General features: G+C 45.7%; 1 long non-coding RNA gene across 1 annotated transcript in view; it reads left to right on the top strand.

Moving 5' to 3' along the window:
* The window catches only part of LOC139281516 (uncharacterized), a 100,622-nt gene that overhangs the window by 63,303 nt on the left and 18,863 nt on the right, over positions 1-18,456 (top strand). The window contains exon 2 of the long non-coding RNA XR_011596889.1: positions 10,903-11,003. This is a non-coding gene — a long non-coding RNA (uncharacterized lncRNA). The remainder of the gene's footprint in view (positions 1-10,902; positions 11,004-18,456) is intronic.

Raw genomic sequence — 18,456 nt, forward strand, 5'->3', positions numbered from 1 at the left:
TTTTATATGCACTGTGTTGGAGCAGGAGCTGACCTCCGATGTGACATGATTCCACACCTCCACACATAACTAACTTCTTCATCCGTCCAACAATGAGAGGCCGAATGACCTCACAGACAGCCAACACACCCGGCTACATCGCTTCACAAACGTTTACATTCCCTCAGTACCAGCTCCCAGTCACCACCGGCCGGCCAGTGAGCGATACAAAGGTAGCGGCAGAACTAACTGGTGCTTTGCAGTCTCACACAATGCGCGAATTCTCTTTTATTTTGGTTCCCCGTCTCTGACCCTTCGCCAGTCACCCCTCCCCATGCCGGGAAGGGCCGGCACAACAGCCCAGTAAGGGGGACAAGAGAAACAGAAGCCGCTTTGTTCCATGTTCTCCTTTCAGCATTCTATTGAGGTAAACTGCTGAAAGACTTGAGCAGCCCTCAATAGCACAACGTTCAGCAATGCGAACTGGAACAACTCCGCTTGGCTGATCAGTCGACAGTACGGCAGAGGCATCAGATCCAGCACCGTTAATTGCACAAAAATCCACTCGTGTTTCCCACCTTATTTTATGTTTTCGATGTTAAAGTGCAGCGCCACACATTTACTTAACGTGTTTTATTTTTTTTAAACATTCTAAAAGGAAAACAGCCCCGTCATCAAAATAGCTAACATACTGGTAGTACCCAACCCACACTCTCAGCATAAATTAATCTGCATGAGAATTCTGTGAACAAAACACACCAACATTTACAGTAAGTTCATGATTTACTTCATCTCTCGCTGTCTCTCTCGATACAGCCAAAGTTTATCTGATTGTTTATAAGAACATAAGAAATAGGAACAGGAGTAGGACATACGGCCCCTTGAGCCTGCTCCGCCATTTAATAAGATCATGACTGATCCGATCATGGACTCAGCTCCACTTCCCACCTGCTCCCCATAATCCCTTATTTGCTTATCGTTTAAGAAACTGTCTAATTTCTGTCTTAAATTTATTCAATGTCCCAGCATCCACAGCTCTCTGAGGCAGTGAATTCCACAAATCCACAACTCTCTGAGAAGAAATTTCTTCTCATCTCAGTTTTAAATGGGCGGTCCCTTATGCCCTCTAGTTCTAGTCTCCCCCCATCAGTGGAAACATCCTCTCTGCATCCACCTTGTCAAGCCCTCTCATAATTTTATACGTTTCGATAAGATCACCTCTCATTCTTCTGAATTCCAATGAGTAGAGGCCCAACCTACTCAACCTTTCCTCATAAGTCAACCCCCTCATCCCCGGAATCAACCAAGTGAACCTTCTCTGAACTGCCTCCAAAGCAAGTATATCCTTTCGTAAATATGGAAACCAAAACTGCAGGCAGTATTCAAGGTGTGGCCTCACCAATACCCTGTGCAGCTGTAACGAGACTTCCCTGCTTTTATACTCCATCCCCTTTGTAATAAAGGCCAAGATTCCATTTTGTGTTCCTGATCACTTGCTGTACCTGCATACTATCCTTTTGTGTTTCATGCACAAGGACCCCCAGGTCCCGCTGTACTGCAATCTTTCTCCATTTAAATAATTATCTCATTGCTGTTTGTGGGAGCTTGCTGTGCACAAATTGGCTACCGCGTTTCCCATATGCCAACAGTGACTACACTCCAAAAGTACTTTATTGGCTGTAAAGAGATTGGAGTCATCCAGAGGACATCCAGTGTCTCACTGGCGTGGCCATCCTCAATGGGCGAGTCTTGACAGCGGGTTATTCAACCACAGCAGGCAGCACAGCCAAGCCCGATCTTGCACTCACCCAACCTCCGCAAATATACAATTACCAGCAGACAGCAGCCAGGAGCATCGTGTCTTATACGCGAGTATACCGCCTACCCTCCCTCCCCTGTATTTACTTCATCGCTGCCGGTGCGGGAAGTAAAGGCAGTGAGCGCAAATGTGCTGTTTGACCATTCAATCGCTGGGAGAGGTCGCAACACGGCAGCGCACTCCAGCAGCAAGTTAAAAAAAACAAGAGTGCACATAGCGTTCAAATACCGGGACGGGTATTTTCGGACAAATGACAAGAATAAAGCCGCTGTAGGATGTTCCTTTAATTGCCTTTGACAAAGTGGATCCCACAGAGTCTGCTTTTCAATAACTTTCAGCATCCCTTGCGTTTTTGTTCTCCGCAGAAGCTGGGTAGCGCTGTTTGCAGAGACTGGGGCAGCGCAACCAAGCACACTCACTACAAACCGTGCAGGGATCCTCATTAGGCAGTTAGAGGGGGCCCCACAGGTCAAGTGGCCGAAAATCACTTCCACTTACAGTATCGCTCTCTGCTCAACAGGCTAACTGTAAGACCAAACGCATCTCTGTTCAAACGGCTCCCTTATCTATAATGATACCAAGGTGCTAACTTGTGGACGTTTGAGAGCAGTTTTTCTCCCGAAGGCACCGACTCCTGCTCGGATACAGTTCTACCGGACCTGCAACCTTGCTCCAGTGGCTCTGCATGTGTGGCCCCAGATGTTGAGCAATTATTCGACCACAGAGCACCGTCGCAGTTGATCCTGCCCGGCATGCACGTAGTCTATAAGGAGTCACTAAATAATGATCATCATCTGTCTCTCCCTTCTTCTCCCCAGGGCACTGAGGCGAACCGCATCCAACAGCTCTCTAATATTGGCTGACTGTAAAATATAAATTTGCCATTGAAAAACGGAATAAGGTGGCATTTAAGGGCACGCAAACAACAATTTATACTGATAAAGAGCCTTCAATGTAAAGCACGCGCCCAATTGTGCAATTCTTGAGAATGTAATATAAAGTATCAAGTTGGACATTGGAATTTCACCTCCGGGACCAGAGTTCAAATTGAGCCCAGACTGATAGGGCAAAAGTTCTCTCTGTCAGCAAGATCCCATGCAAAATGGGTTTGCCCAGTCTCGCTCCAGCTCTGATTGGGCTGAGAACACTACAAGTGCAATGTAACCCCGAGTGTGGGCAATGTAGTAAGGGGTATTCTGGGCATCATTGTTGAGCAGAGAGGAGGAAGTTTTACTCTGCCTCTGGTGCCTGACCTGGGAGCGCCTGAGATGGGAAAAAGTTCCATTCTCCCCCACAGAAAGCAGGAACCAAGATGGAAGACATGTTGCTATTTTCTGTACATACAATAGACGTTTTGTGCAGAAGTTCTCAGTGGTTATTGCTTTGCAATTTTCAGACTTCCAATTTGCTGTGGCGATCATTATTTTTCCTTGCTGTAATTAACTGTCGCTCGCTCTGTCTTCCCAGCACAATGATGGATGAGGCAAAATGCAGTCTCAAGCCTTATAGATAACAATGTACAACAGGAAAATTGCCCATAAGCCAATACATTTGAATGTTGTATAATTATCTCAATTCATCACTTGAAATTACTCCCACTTCTGCCACCGTCACCTTCTTTACTTCACCCCAGTGCTGTAATACAGGTTGAGCCCTCGGGACCTGGATAAGGGATTTTTCCAGACGAGGGGTGGTCACGTTAAATTGGATGGTACAGGTACTGAGCAAAGGGATATTGGGGCTGGCTGGCTTGGGGCTGTGAGTGCGGCAGAGAGAGATCATGAGGGGGGGGGGGCGGGGGGCGGTGGACCACGGAGTCAGGCCAGCAATTGCGGGAGTCGGGAGCGACGAAGGACTTCAATTTGTTCATGTCGGAGTTCTGCGAATGGTTCCGGACGAGGGGTGGTTCTGGATAAGAGAGTTCCGGATAAGGGAGGTTCAAACTGTCGCTCACATTATTCTCTGCAGACACAACCAAGTCTGGGTGCTTTTTAACATTGCGGCTCGGCACAATCCAGATGCTGAGATTTTGAATGGCAAAGTATTCTCCCTCTCTCCCGTTTTTAAACGTGAAGTCTTCCCCTGATCTCCTGTGGGCCGAGTGGAACCACAGAGGAGGTAATTCCAGCGGGAGACAGGGGCCCACAAGGACATCAGCATCCACTGCCAATGGAACAAGGTTAGTTGAGGCACTTAGATTGAGGAGGGGGACAAACTTCATGAGACAACAGTAAGAGACTAGTGCCTTTTGGGAGGATGAAATCAGTAATTGTACTGCTAGGTGTTTTCACACTTTATAAGAACGTAAAGTGAAAATTTCCACACCCGTCATTACACTTTATTGAAATGCAGTTCATAACAATGACGTTGTCTAGTAATCTATTAAAAAAATTAGGTCCAGGAATCTGATGGGGGTTGCAGTACCACTTTTGTGTTGTTGTAAGATGGTTTCAGTTGTGCAAAATAACCAGCAGTCAGGCCATTGATCTCCGAACTCCACAAGCACCAAATCCAAGATTATCTCCAACAGACAAATCTCGCATTGGGTGCAGTATAACTGCAGTTTGGTGCCAAGCCCAGTTCAGAATAGTCCCAAATTTCAGTGTTTCTCCTGCTCTTTCTAGTTTTGCTGGATTCCTGCTTTCTCTATCTGGAATTCAGCAAGAGCCAGCACACCATTGCAGGAAGAGGGGTTTCCCAATGCCCCCAAGCACTACTGAAGTTACCCGATAGTCTACGAGCAGTTCCAATACCGCTAAGTTCCATCTCCTTCAGTAGCATCTTGGCACTGGTTCACCTTCAGGTGCCTGGTATGACCATCACTTCCTGTTTTCATTGCTTCTTTCCATTCCACACTGGGAAACAGCAATGAAAGGTGGGCAGAGCAAGAAGAGCAGTGGATCAAGAAGGGACGATAGTGGGGCTAAGCCAAGAAATCCAGCAGAAGAAGTGGACATGCTGAGAAAAGCAGCGGGACAAAAAGATCCCATGGCACTATTTCAAAGAAGAGCAGGGGCGTTATCCCTGGTGTCCTGGTCAATATTTATCCCTCAATTAACGTAAAAAAAAAAGATTATCTGGTCATTATCACATTGCTGTTTGTGAGAGCTTGCTGTGTGCAAATTGGCTGCTGCATTTCCCACATTACAACAGTGACTACACTCCTAAAATACTTCATTTGGCTGCAAAGCAGTTTGAGACGTCCAGTGGTCATGAAAGGCGCTATATAAATCCAAGTCCAAGTCCAAGTATTAAGTGTTTACATTGCAACTCACCAAACAGTATGCAAAACACCTCAATTAAGGGGAAGGTGGAGCACTGACAACTCCGTTAAATGAGGGGGTCATTCAGCCCGACTGCCTGCCTCTCTTCCGCGGCTACGTTCGTGCCCGGGTATTCTGGAGGTGGAGCACACGGTGTCCACTGGCACGCTCGAAGCCTTCTGCGACAAATAGGCTGCAGTGCATTATCACAACCAGAAACAACATTTGAATTTTATTTATGAAGATTCATTTAAAATGTGTTAATTTTGAGTCTTTATTGATCGTGCCACTTTAAAAAGAGGGCACATGCTTGACTTTTAATTGGCAACTGCCAGTATTTAAAAGAGTCAACTCCGTTAAATGTATTAGAGATTGAATGAGAACTTCCAAGACCATCCACCAAAAAGCCATGAAGTCCAATCTAACGTCCCTCTTGGCACAAACCACCTCCTCGACATCACACACCCATACCAGTGCACAAACTATCCCGCTAACCAGTAACAATGACCTACCCCCCCAAACCAGGCAAAACATACAAGACATGAAACATATAAGATTCTGAGGGGCCTTGACAGGATACTTGCAGAGAGGACTTTTCCCCTCGTGTGGGAATCTAGAACTAGGGGGCATAGTTTCAGAATAAGGGATCACCCATTTAAAATGGAGATGAGGAGGAATTTCTTCTCTCAGAGAGTCATGAATTTGTGGAATTCTCTACCCCAGAGAGCTGTGGAGGCTGGGTCATTGAACATATTTAAGTTGAAGATAGACAGATTTTTGAACGATAAGGGAATCAAGGGTTATGGGGAACGGGCAGGGATGTGGAGTTGAGAACAAGATCAGATCAGCCATAGAAACATAGAACATAGGTGCAGGAGCAGGCCATTCGGCCCTTCGAGACTGCACCACCATTTAATATGATCATGGCTGATCATGCAACTTCAGTACCCCACTCCTGCCTTTTCTCCATACCCCCTGATCCCTTTAGCCATAAGTGCCACATCTAACTCCCTTTTGAATATGTCCACCGAACTGGACTCAACATCTTTCTGTGGTAGAGAATTCCACAGGTTCACAATTCTCTGGGTGAAAAAGTTTCTCCTCATCTCGGTCCTAGATGGCTTACCCCTTATCCTTAGACTGTGACCCCTGGTTCTGGACTTTTCCAACATTGGGAACGTAATTCCTGCATCTAACCTATCCAATCCCGTCAGAATTTTATATGCTTCTATGAGAACCCCTCTCATTCTTCTAAATTCCAGTGAATATAAGCTTAGTCGATCCAGTCTCTCCTCATATGTCAGTCCTGCCATCCTGGGAATCAGTCTGGTGAACCTTCGCTGCGCTCCCTCAATAGCAAGAATGTCCTTCCTCAGATTAGGAGACCAAAATAGCACACAATACTCAAGGTGTGGTCTCACCAAGGTCCTGTACATCTGCAGTAAGACCTCCCTGCTCCAATGCTCAAATCCTCTCGCAATGAAGGCCAACATGCCATTTGCTTTCTTTACTGCCTGCTGTACCTGCATACCTACTTTCAATGACTGATGTACCATGACACCCAGGTCTTATTGCACCTCCCCTTTTATTAATCTGTCACCATTCAGATAATAATCTGCCTTCCTGTTTTTGTCACCAAAGTGGATAACCTCACATTTATCCACATTATACTCAATCTGCCATGCATTTGCCCACTCACCTAACCTGTCCAAGTCACCCTGCAGCCTCTTAGCATCCTCCTCACAGCTCACACTGCCACCCAGCTTAGTGTCATCTGCAAACTTGGAGATATTACATTCAATTCCTTTGTCTAAATCATTAATATATATTGTAAATAGCTGGGGTCCCAGCACTGAACCTTGCGGTACTCCACTAATCACTGCCTGCCATTCTGAAAAGGACCCGTTTATTCCCACTCTTTGCTTCCTGTCTGCCAACCAGTTCTCTATCCACGTCAATACATTACCCCCAATACCATGTGCCTTAATTTTGCACACTAATCTCTTGTCAAAAGCCTTTTGAAAGTCCAAATGCACATGATCTTATAGAATGGCAGAGCAGGCTTGAGGGCCAAAGGGCCTACTCCTGCTCCTATTTCTTGTTATTATGACATAGGGTTGCCAACTCTGGTTGCATATATTCCTGGAGGTGGCATTACATGACCTCCAACCACCCCTCCCCACACTCCTGCCATTGGTTACCCAACATGACTTGCAGCCCACCATCTTCTCACACCAATAGGAATGCAAATAGACTCTGTATCCAAATTTCCTAACTCGCACCAAGTCCCGCTCATCCATTACCCCTGTGCTCAATGACCTACATTGGCTCCTGGTTAAGCTACACCTCGATTTCAAAATTCTCATCTTTGTTTACAAATCGGAGTGACTATTTGTCCTAACATTCGCTTCAGCGCATGCGTCTCCTGACGCGAGCGTTAGGACAAATAGTCACCAACTCTGCCCCGCCCCCAGAGCAATTTCCACTAACCCTTTTCTGCACGTGCATCCTCCTTTCCTCCCCCACCCCCCCCGCCACCCCCCAATGCCTGATCCTGAACCGAAACCGGTACCGGCCCCGAACACCACGTTGCCTGCGATCCAACTGCAGTACCCGAGGCCCAAGCAGCCCCGAGCTTCCGATCAGGCAGGAGGGGGCCAGGACCAGTTCTTTTCTCAGCAGCAGTTTGAATGAAGAGTGCGGGCGGCGGGAAGAGAGAGAGAGGGCATTCTTCCAACCCCCTGGTGCGTTCAAGCTCGGTGCGTGTGTTACAAGGAACATTGTTGGGGTGGATGAAATCCATAAGTCATGAAACTGTCACTATTCACTTGATACTCAATAAACCTGTTAACAATTCGCACACAATGCTCCATCTATGTGGGGGGGCGGGGGGGGGGGGAGACGGGGGGTAAGGGACTTAGGCTGGAACTTGATGGCTTTTGGGGAGATCTATCCTCCGTGGCTTCTGAAGTCAAAATGAATCGAATTACAAATTGGAAAGCCACTCAGAACTTGGGCTGGGCAGTTCCAGTTACACATTCCAGAGGAACCTCAGGGTGTGGCTTATCCTCCAAGGGGACCAATCAGCAATAGGTCATGTGAAAATGGAGAGCCAATCAGAGAAATTACTGCCTTTCAGTTAGCACAAATAGACGCATCCTTTACAAATCCCTCCATGGCCTCGCTCCTCCCTCTCTCTGTAATCTCCTCCAGCCCCACAACACCAACCTCCGCCCCCCCCTCCCCCACAGCCCGCCGAGATGTCTGCGCACCTCTAATTCTGCCCTCTTGAGCATCCCTGATTTTAATTGCTCAACTATTGGTGGCCATGCCTTCAGCTGCCTGAGCCCTAAGCTCTAGAACTCGCTCCCTAAACCTCTCCGCCTCTCTTTCCTCCTTAAAACCTACCTCTGACCAAGCTTTTGGTCATCTGCCATAATTTCGTCTCATGTGGCTCAGTGTCAAATGTATCTGTTTTGTCTTATAACACTGCTGTGAAGCACCGTGGGACGTTTTATTACGTTAAAGGCACTATATAAATAAAAGTTGTTATTGGATGATTCTTGATAGTCAATCAAACAGCCTTCCCCACCCACCTCCCCACTTTCCTCACCATGTCTGATATTTTTATAATAAACAAGTGTTCAAAGAAAATTTTAAAAGTAACAATTTTTAATGCCTCTATAATTCTTCTCCTGGGTAGTTTAAAACAGTGTCCTGGAGATGAATCTTGAATTCCTGGAGATTCCAGGGTACTCCCAGAGGATTGGCAACCTAGTAAGGCACCACCTGCTACCCAACAAGATAGCCATTTGGACATAACCCTTTGAATTCCACCTCGCAATCCATCTGTACTCTGCGGTTCAAGAATTGTCTCAATCTTCAGACACACATTGCTCCCAACACAGGCACAGCCATGCCAGGAAATCGAATGCTTCAATATATTCCCCTGATAAGCACTTTGCAATCAAGACACAAAATATGCTTCACCAAAATATATATAAATCAGTGTATATACTCTTCAGAAATCAATGTTGAAAAATTCAAACAATTTAATAATTTGAATGATGCATTCCCATACTGCAGTAAAACATGCAGTCAGAAAGCATCAAGGTTTATGAGCAGTAACTCCATAATTTCCATTTACCAACCAACCATAGGAATGTCATTTTCTGCTGATCAAATGAAAATATTTGCTCAATAATTAACTTATGCAGCTTATTCCACAGGGAAATGAAGCAGTTGACCCTTGTAAGTTGCATGGACTGCCGCCGTGATAATACTGCAGAAAACAGTTTGGTTGGGTTCTTGCATTTTATGCTTGGTATACAGTAAGATCAGTGTCAATGGCTGTTCTTAGAGGTGAATCTCTTGCCCCTGAAAATAAAAGTATATTTTTACCTTTCCAATAGCCCCAATTACACAATTCCCACATTACAACAGTGACTACAGTCCAAAATTACTTCATTGGCTGTAAAACACTTTGAGATTTCCAGTGGTCGTGAAAGGCGCTATATAAATCCAAATCTTTGTTTCATTCAGTGACTGAACAGAAAGTTCTTGCCATGGTATTTCAGCTCACTGGAGTACTCAACATGGTGCCATGCGATCTCATCTCCGATAGATGGATGAATATGTACTCTGTCAGACCGAGACACAAGATCTAATCTAGACAAGTTTATTTAACATTAAACCGGTAAATGCATGGCACTCAATGCAAATACATGTACTTTAGGTACTGCCTTTACTATTCTCTTAGAAATGTCAAAACAACCAAGGTGCTTCTTCTCTCAATATTGATCTTTGAAATTCAGTCACTCACTTCTTTCATGGCGAATCCCGACAACAGGTAAAGTTCCAGCTCGGTCTCACTACAGGCTTCGAAGTGATTGCTGCGATTATTCCATGCAGCCAAACCATACACCAGCAATCAGAGGCTCCTGGCCACATAGCTGTCCATCAGAGAGACTTCAAAAATCATTGCCTCATCTTCCCCAGACATCGCTGTCAATCAAAATCAGTACTCCAGGATATCACTTACCTGGGACATTTGGAATTGACTGAATGGTTTGATTCATTCAGCTGTGCCAAAGGTTTTGATTGGCCAGCTAGAGGAGACCCTATCCAGGTATAAGGTGAGGCTGCATATAGCAACCTCAGTATTCCCAGCCAGAATGGAGCTATTTGGGTAATTAGAGGAGCGCAGACATCTCAGCGGGCTGGGGTGGGGGGGGGGGGGTGGCGGGGGTTGTGGGACTGGAGGAGATTAGAGAGGGAGGGAGGAGCGAGGCCATGGAGGGATTTCTGTGATTGGGATTGATTTACGTTCATAATTTGTCTGTAACTATCCTCCACTCACTGCAATTTGCTGGGGAAATCACCCTGCTTTTATCGGGAGACGTTGCTATAGTTTTGGTCATGAGTTCTGTTTTCTCTAGTTCATAGAGACTCCTTTTAAATAGACACTGTAGACTGTTTGCTGCAGTGCGCTGTTTAAACAGACTCCGTTTGCTGAGTAAATAGACTGTTTGCTGTGAGTCTTACAGTAAGTCCTGTCCTGCCTCCAACTAATTGGCTGACACAGTGAAACTCATTGGCTGATACAGTTGTGTCATTGGGCACTCTGATAATGTGAGCACAACCATGCATACTATTACTCCTAAAACAATGCACTTCTCTGCCTTACCTGGAGGTGCATATACTACCCAGACCTCAATGTGCATTCCATGCAACTTGCAGAACAACAAGCAGTGGAATCAACTCTCTGTCACTACTGTGGTCAGCTGTAAAGAACCGACAAAGAATCTAACAAAGATGAAAAGGGTTTTATTTTTGACACAGGTGCTTTCACTTCAAGGATCCAAGATGTCAACATTTACAGAGCAGGAAGTCCAGATGACTTGCCAAACCATAACAGTCCCAAAGTGCTTCTTTACAAAGAGGTAGGAACCGTTATTGTTTCTCCAACACTGAAACTGCCCATCTCTGGGAAGAAGTAACTGAATGAGACCTTTCAGCATTTAACAAGAAACACAACAGACTTGGCAGGATGACAAAGCAGTTTAATGAAGGAAGGGTCATTCGCCAAACAGAAGATCGTGGGCCCCTTTCCAACATCAGCATGTACCAGTGCGGGAGGATAGGGGAAGGCCACAATATTTTAGGGGTTAAAGATTGCACACCCTGTTAGCTTAATTAATGTGGACAATGACTTGTTGATAGCACAGTCCATGCTCCATTTGGGATTAATCACCACTGGAGTTGGCATCAATTCTATTGTCAATCTTGGCAACTTGGAAGCGCTTGAAATCACATGACAAGGAGCCTTTAGTTGGCAAAGTCTCCCCACTCATTATAGCATCAAACTGATCATGATTTCCAGATTTAACTTGTCTTCTCTATTACTCTTCAGCTTTGCTCGGGGGTGGGGGGCAGTGGAGGTGGCGGTGTCCTGAACAATGGGCCAGCACCTCTGCCTTGTTTCATCAGTTGAAGAAAACCTCTGAATGACGCCTCTAGTGAATGGAAGCGGCTACTGTGGCACAGCAGAAAACACAGGAATCCCAGAAGTTGAGGGAGTCATTAAACTGTGCTGTCCATCTGGCCCAGTTCACAAGGCGCTAAATTTCCCATTCACTGGCCATGTGGGTGGAAACCTGGCCTATCTTTGCAAATGTGTCATTGTAAGTACCACACTATGAGGACACGCACACACACAATTATAGAATGCAGACTGAAGAACAGTCTGTGGGTCTCCAAATAAAGCAGCACATCATGCTCGATAATACACATGTAAGTAAATACTCGTTGCATAAATTCATGATCCAATCTACCTAAACAATTTCTAGAGAAACCGTTACTGGATGCCAATCTGCTTTGTGTTACACACAGAGCGAGAAGCTCAGTTTCTCCAAAGTCATAATGGTTCCTTTGTGTCAGCCATGGCTCAGTGGGTAGCACACTCGCCTGTGAGTCCAAAGGTTGTGGGTTCAAGTCCCACTCCAGGAACTTGAACACATAAATCTAGGCTGACACTCCAGTGCAGTGCTGAGGGAGTGCTGCACCATCAGAGGTACTGTCTTTCAGATGAGACGTTAAACTGAGGCCCCGGCTGCCCTCTCAGGTGGTTGTAAACGATCCCATGGCACTATTTCGAAGAATAGCAGGGAAGTTATCTGCGGTGGCCTGGCCAATAATTATCCCTCAATCAACATCACAAAAACAGATTATCTGGTCATTATCACATTGCTGTTTGTGGGAGTTTGCTATGTGCAAATTGGCTGCTGCGTTTTCCACATAACAACAGTGACTACACTCCAAAAGTGGCTCTAAAATTCTTTGAGACGTCCGTCTTTCAAGTCTTTATTTTTCAAATATTTCATGTCGGAGCTGATTTGTGAGATTAAGATGATGGCACAGTGGAGCTTTTCTTTGGGGCAGACCTGATGAAGGAAGATAACTAGTGCCATAATGTTTCTGTTACAGTTACTTTAACCCTGCAGGATAGATATGTAGATTTTATCTGCTGCTTGTCAAAATGGTCATCTGGTAAGAATGAAACACCACCCTATCAGTGAGCTATCCATTGAGGACACACAAAAGATCACAGAACTAGTCAGGAGCAAATCATTGATGCATTTCTTGTTACCATTAAGCCACAGAACACACAAAGCTGCATTATTTTCTCCCCTCTTCCCCTTTTGCTGGGACTGGGCACCCTATAGAAACTCCCCATTTCTCCTATAGGTATGTCAGCATCAAATTCAACCTGGAGTTCAGCTTCTGACTCGATATCCTCTCCGTCACAAAGACCACATACTTCCACCTCTGCAGCATAGGAGCAGGAGTAGGCCATTTAGCTCCTGGAGCCTGTTCAATTAGATCATGTCTGATCTGTACCACAACTCCATTTGCCTGTCTTTGCTCCATATCCCTTGATAGCCTTACCCAACAAAAGTCTATCCATCCCAGCCGTGAAAGCTTTAATTGACCTCCAGCATCAACAGCCTGTTGGGAGGAGAGTCCCAGACTACCCACTGTGTGAAAAAATGCTTCCTGATTTCACTCCTAAATGGCCTAGCTCTAATTTTAAGATTATGTCCTCTTGTTCTAAATTACCCCACAAGAGGAAATAGTTTCTCTGTATCGATCCTATCAAATCCCTTTATCATTTTAAACACCTCGACGAGATCATCTGTCAACCTTCTGAACTCAAGGGGATACAAGCCAAGTTTATGCAACCTGTCCTCATAATTTAACCTTTTAAGTTTCCTGTCTCCATTCCTTCTGATGCTTAAATCCTCATCCATGCCTGTGTCACCTCCAGCCTTGATTGCTCCATTGTTCTCCTGGTCGCTCTCCCATCCTCTACCCTCCGTAAACTTCAGTTCATTCAAACTCTGCTGACCACATCCTGACCTGCGGCAAGTGCTGCTCGCCGATCACTCCATTCCTACTGACCAACATGGGCCCTCGTTCGCTCAAAGCCTCAATTTTAAAATTATTATCCTTTGGTTTAAAAATCTCTATGCCTCGCCCCTTCTCGATAACCTCAGCTATTCCTACAACCCCCGTCCACACCCACCCCCCCCCCTTCCAAACGCTGTGTTCCTCTAACTCTAGCCTCTTGCACATCTCCCACCCTTCATAGGAAGAGAAGAGGGCCATTCAGCACCTTAAGTCTGTTCCGCCATTCAATGTCTGATCTGCCATCATCATCATCGGCAGTCCCTCAAAGCGAGGATGACTTCTTGTTTCCACACCAAAAAGGGATGAGTTCACAGGTGTTTCAAGGAAGGACCTAATATTCCAGATCTTGAACTGCATCCTGAAGGGTGGAAGATGCCTGCACGTGGATTTTTTTAACGTGTGGTGGCCGCTGCACACCAGCCACCACACGGGCTTGACAGAGTTAGGTCTTGGTCCAGTGGCAAGGATTAACCAAGACGACTGGAGACTTGCTCTGCTGCACAGACCTAGTGCGCACACACACCGCAGTGTGGGCTGGCCCGTGCTGCCCCTGGGCCCCTGGCCCCGAACTCATACCGATCACATCCCTCTACAATCTCTCGCCGCTCCTTCACCCCAACCTCACCGCTCCTGCTGTACCTGCCTACGCTCCAATTGCCGTCCTGGACCTTGATGACATCACTCTTCACTGCCGTTGCCCTCCTGCACCAGCTCGCGCTGCTCCCTGAAGTAGTATGCCTCCACGCTGCTCCCAGGCTGCCACTCGGTCTGATCTGTACTTTAATGCCATTTACCCGCCTTGGTTCCAAACCCTTTAATACCCTTCCCTAACATTAATCTATTAAACTCAGTTTGAATTTTTCTATTGACCTAGGCTCACCATTGGCATTTGTGCTTCAGCTGCCTAGTCCCCGCACTTTGACTTCCCTTGCTAAACCCCTCTAACCTCTCCATCTTGAGCCTCATTAAAACCCACCTCTTCAACTAAGTTTGTGATCACCGCTCCTCACATTTGGCCCAGGGTCCATTTTTGTTTCCTTGTGCCTCTGTGAAATGCCTGGGGGCATTTATCTACATTAAAAGCATTATATAACTGCAAGTTGTTACTGTACATGGTGAGCATCAGCAGGCACATTGACCACAGAGGGCACTGCAGCCGAACCTGGTCACATCCTCGCCCAACATCACATTAGACAGCAACCACACTGTGGGAACACTGGCCCAACCCTAACCCAATGGGCACTGAGGCCAACAGCAGCACCCTCTAATGCCACCCTGACTGAGGTCAGCTAACTCCTCACAAACAGGGGAACCTCCCTCGTCTGGAGGGCTGCAGCTACTAAACTGCCTTAGCCAGCTCAGCCATCAGGGAAGCAAGATTTCATTCACAGAGTCGTGGAAAGGTCAGTACAGGAGGAGGCGGCACAGCAGAACGATTGAATGTAACCTCATTTTCCATGTTCTTTCCAGTGCTCTTTAATATTTTCTTAACCCCTTAAATGTCACAGACTTGGCTTCTATAGCCACTTGCAGTCACATTCTAATGACCTTTTGTGTGCCAAATTCCTTTAGTCGCCTCCCCCCCATCTGCCCAACATGAATCCCGTCATTCACACCTCCAAATCAAACAACTGATCATTTGTCTCATTTCCTGTCTGTGGGATCTTTCCTGCCATTGCAAATTGACTGCATATTAGCAGTGGTTGCATTTCAAAGACAGCTTTGGGACGTCCTAAGGAGATGATAACAGCCAAATAAACGCAAGTTCTTCCTAGGATTAACCAAGGAAGTTTTGCCCTTTTGTTACCGATTGATCAACCAGTAGAAATAATCTTTCACCATTTACCATCTCCTCCAAAATTTTGAACACTTCATGAGATTTCCCCCTCTGCTCCAGAAGACACAGCCCTGGCTATCTAAGTCTCATTATAATGATTATCCTCTCACCCTGATTAATAAATGAGACAACTGGAAGTTCCTTCAGTGTAAAGACAGTCTGATTATTCCAAATCATCTTGTGAAAATGAGAGAGAGAATTGAAATTGTTTTCTCATGATTCATTTTTAAATTTCAACAACAGAAAAAGGTCCTCTCTTTCCCCTGAAGCCCAGGGCAGCTTGGTTTTATTGTACTCGGATCTGAGCAACATGTGCTTCAAGTAGAAGTCAGGATAGGAAGAAAAGTCTGAAACAAAGCAGGGGAATTCTCCAGGGAGCCGAGGTCAGTGCCGGGCTCAGCATTCCCCACGCCCCAGCGACAGACATTTTGAGAACTTGTGCGACCAGCCAGTCTTTTTCATGCCCAGTAGCCAGATGACCCACCACTCAATCAATATATACCATTTCATTGTTGATGGTAGTGCAGCCGCTCCTCCTCGCCAGTAGAGGCAGAGTGCCATGTCTGAACATGGTAACACCCCCCCCCCCCCCACTCCCACCTGCATCGTCATCATAGGCGGTCCCTTGTATCGAGGATGACTTGCTTCCACGCCAAAAAGGGATGAGTTCACAGATGTTTCAATGAAGGACCTAATATTCCAGATCCCGAACTATATGTTGAATTGTGGTAGATGCCTGTGCGTGGATTTTTTAATGTGTGGTGGCCGTTGCACACCAGCCACCACACGGGCTTGACAGAGTTAGGTCTTGGTCGACTGGCAAGGATTAACCAAGACGACTGGAGTCCATGTCTATGTCCTTTCAAGCCAATTCATACAGCACGAGAGCTTTGAGCATAATGCTCACTCTCACTGTACAGAAGCCGCAGCCGTGCTTCTGGGTCCAGTCTAGGGTGGACTCAATTCGGAGAGGAACCAAGCAGTATCTCCATTTAGACTGGAGTCAGACAGAAGCCAGCCAAGTGCGGCATAACACAGCAGTGACTCACTGAATCCACTGAGAGGCTTAGTGAAGCACGTGTACATGAAGATATCTGTGCACTGGGACACTGCAGTGCAGACTCTTGTCTTGGCCGACTTTCTGATCTGGGATTAATAATACAAGTGAACACAGATCAATACATTGTCAAGGCCTGGAGTTTCCGCCAGGTCGCGCTTTCCAGCACAATGTGGGGAGGGAGAAAGAATCGGCCGAACCAGCGTAAAAGATCCAGGAATTGCGATGGAGCCACAAAACGAGCCAATCACCATGGCGAATTTCCGCGAATTGCACCCATTTGCGGGCCTTCGGGAGACTACAAATTCAGCTGCTTTTTTTGAGGACACTAATAAGCACATTTTAAAAGCTTTTACATATATTTAATTTAGCAAGAAACTGACTATTGTAAACCGAAGAAACTAGTAAATGGTTCTGTAAAGCCATTTTAAATTATTTAAAATCAGGTCACTCAGGTGCTGGACTCGACATTAACTGACACGACTTATTTTTGATAAACCCATTTTCAGCTGTATTCATAAAACTACACTAGGTTACCGCTCTTAATTTTATTTTAGGAAAACAAATTGCATTCTAAGAAGCTGCCCAATTGCACTGGTTCAAGGAGATTTTACGTTCAGCGATATGCAAATAGGTTTGAGTGGAAATTGGAGCGAGAGAGAAAAAAAACCAAAGCGGAAGTTCACGGCCCAAGTCTCTTCAGTGGGACTCAGATCATTAGAGTGGCCCAGAGCACAAACTGTGCCGTCCTCAGGACAGTAAAGATTATTGTAGGAGAAGGTAAAACTGGGGAAAGTGGCGGCCTTGCCTTTAATTTTCGAGGCCCCAAGCTCTGAAACTCCCTCCCTACACCTCTCCACTATTTAAGACACTCCTTAAAAACATACCTCTTTAACGAAGTTTTTCCGTCAACCATCCAAATATCTCCATCTTTGGCTCAGTGTCAATTTTGGTTTGATTACGTTTCTATGAAGCATTTTCCTATGTTAAAAGTACTATATAAATGCAAGTTATTATTGCTCAGTAGAGCTGCAAATGTGTAAACGGCCAAATAATGTAACAAATAACAAGGGTTTTATTTTTCTGCTTTCTCCTTTCCTCTCTTGCACTGCAGTTCCACAGGTGCCAGCAGCCCTGTGGTAACTCACCCAGTGGCCATACACTAAACAGGCTATTTGACCATAGAGAGCCTCACAGTTGAGCCCAAAGCTGTTCTCATAGGCACCCCACTCGCTACAACTCTTTTGGAGTACCCACTCCCCCCACTATCTACATACTACACGAGCAGAGGTTGCTGCACAGTGATTAGGAACGGAACTCTGGCTGACGTTTCCCTCCATAGGCCTGGGGATATTGAGGCCAATTGGATCATCCCAACTGCTGTCCTGCCTGTGATCAGCAAGCCTAGGCCAGAATGAAGACTTTCCTGCTCTGGTGGCTCATCGACTCACAGGATAAACTCGCTGAAGGATGAGGCGAAGACAGATATGTAGAATTTTAATGTGACAACTTCAAATTGCGATTACAGTTTAAAGACTTTATGGGCAAGGTGTCAATCAAAATTTGAACATTTACCTTCCAAGTGTTGATCTTCAAGTCCAATTACCGTGTTTTTAAAACCCTTTATCCCTCCTTAATGGCAGAACATTATGTGAGGTACAGACTAGACAATGTAATGCTGAAGGGGGCAAATTCAAAACTCATTTGTGGAAACAATATTTCAGTGGTCAATCTATGGGACGGGGAGGCAGGGGAAACAGTTAGTATTGATTCAATCAAATGCAAATTGGTAGATTCCTTTCAGAAAATAACATTTTGGGATACAGTGGAGTTCTCCCCATTATCCTGGACAACATTTAACTCTCGACCAATAAACAAATGAACTGGTCATCATCTCATTGCTGTTTGTGGCACCTTGCTGTGCGCAAAGTGGCTGTCACGTTTCCTACATTACAACAGTGACTACACTTTTAAAAAGTACTTCATTGGCTGTAAAGCGCTTTGGGACATCCTGAGGTCGTGAAAGGAGCTA

The sequence above is a fragment of the Pristiophorus japonicus genome, chromosome 15, assembly GCF_044704955.1.
Source record: "Pristiophorus japonicus isolate sPriJap1 chromosome 15, sPriJap1.hap1, whole genome shotgun sequence".
NCBI classification, from domain to species: Eukaryota; Metazoa; Chordata; class Chondrichthyes; family Pristiophoridae; genus Pristiophorus; species Pristiophorus japonicus.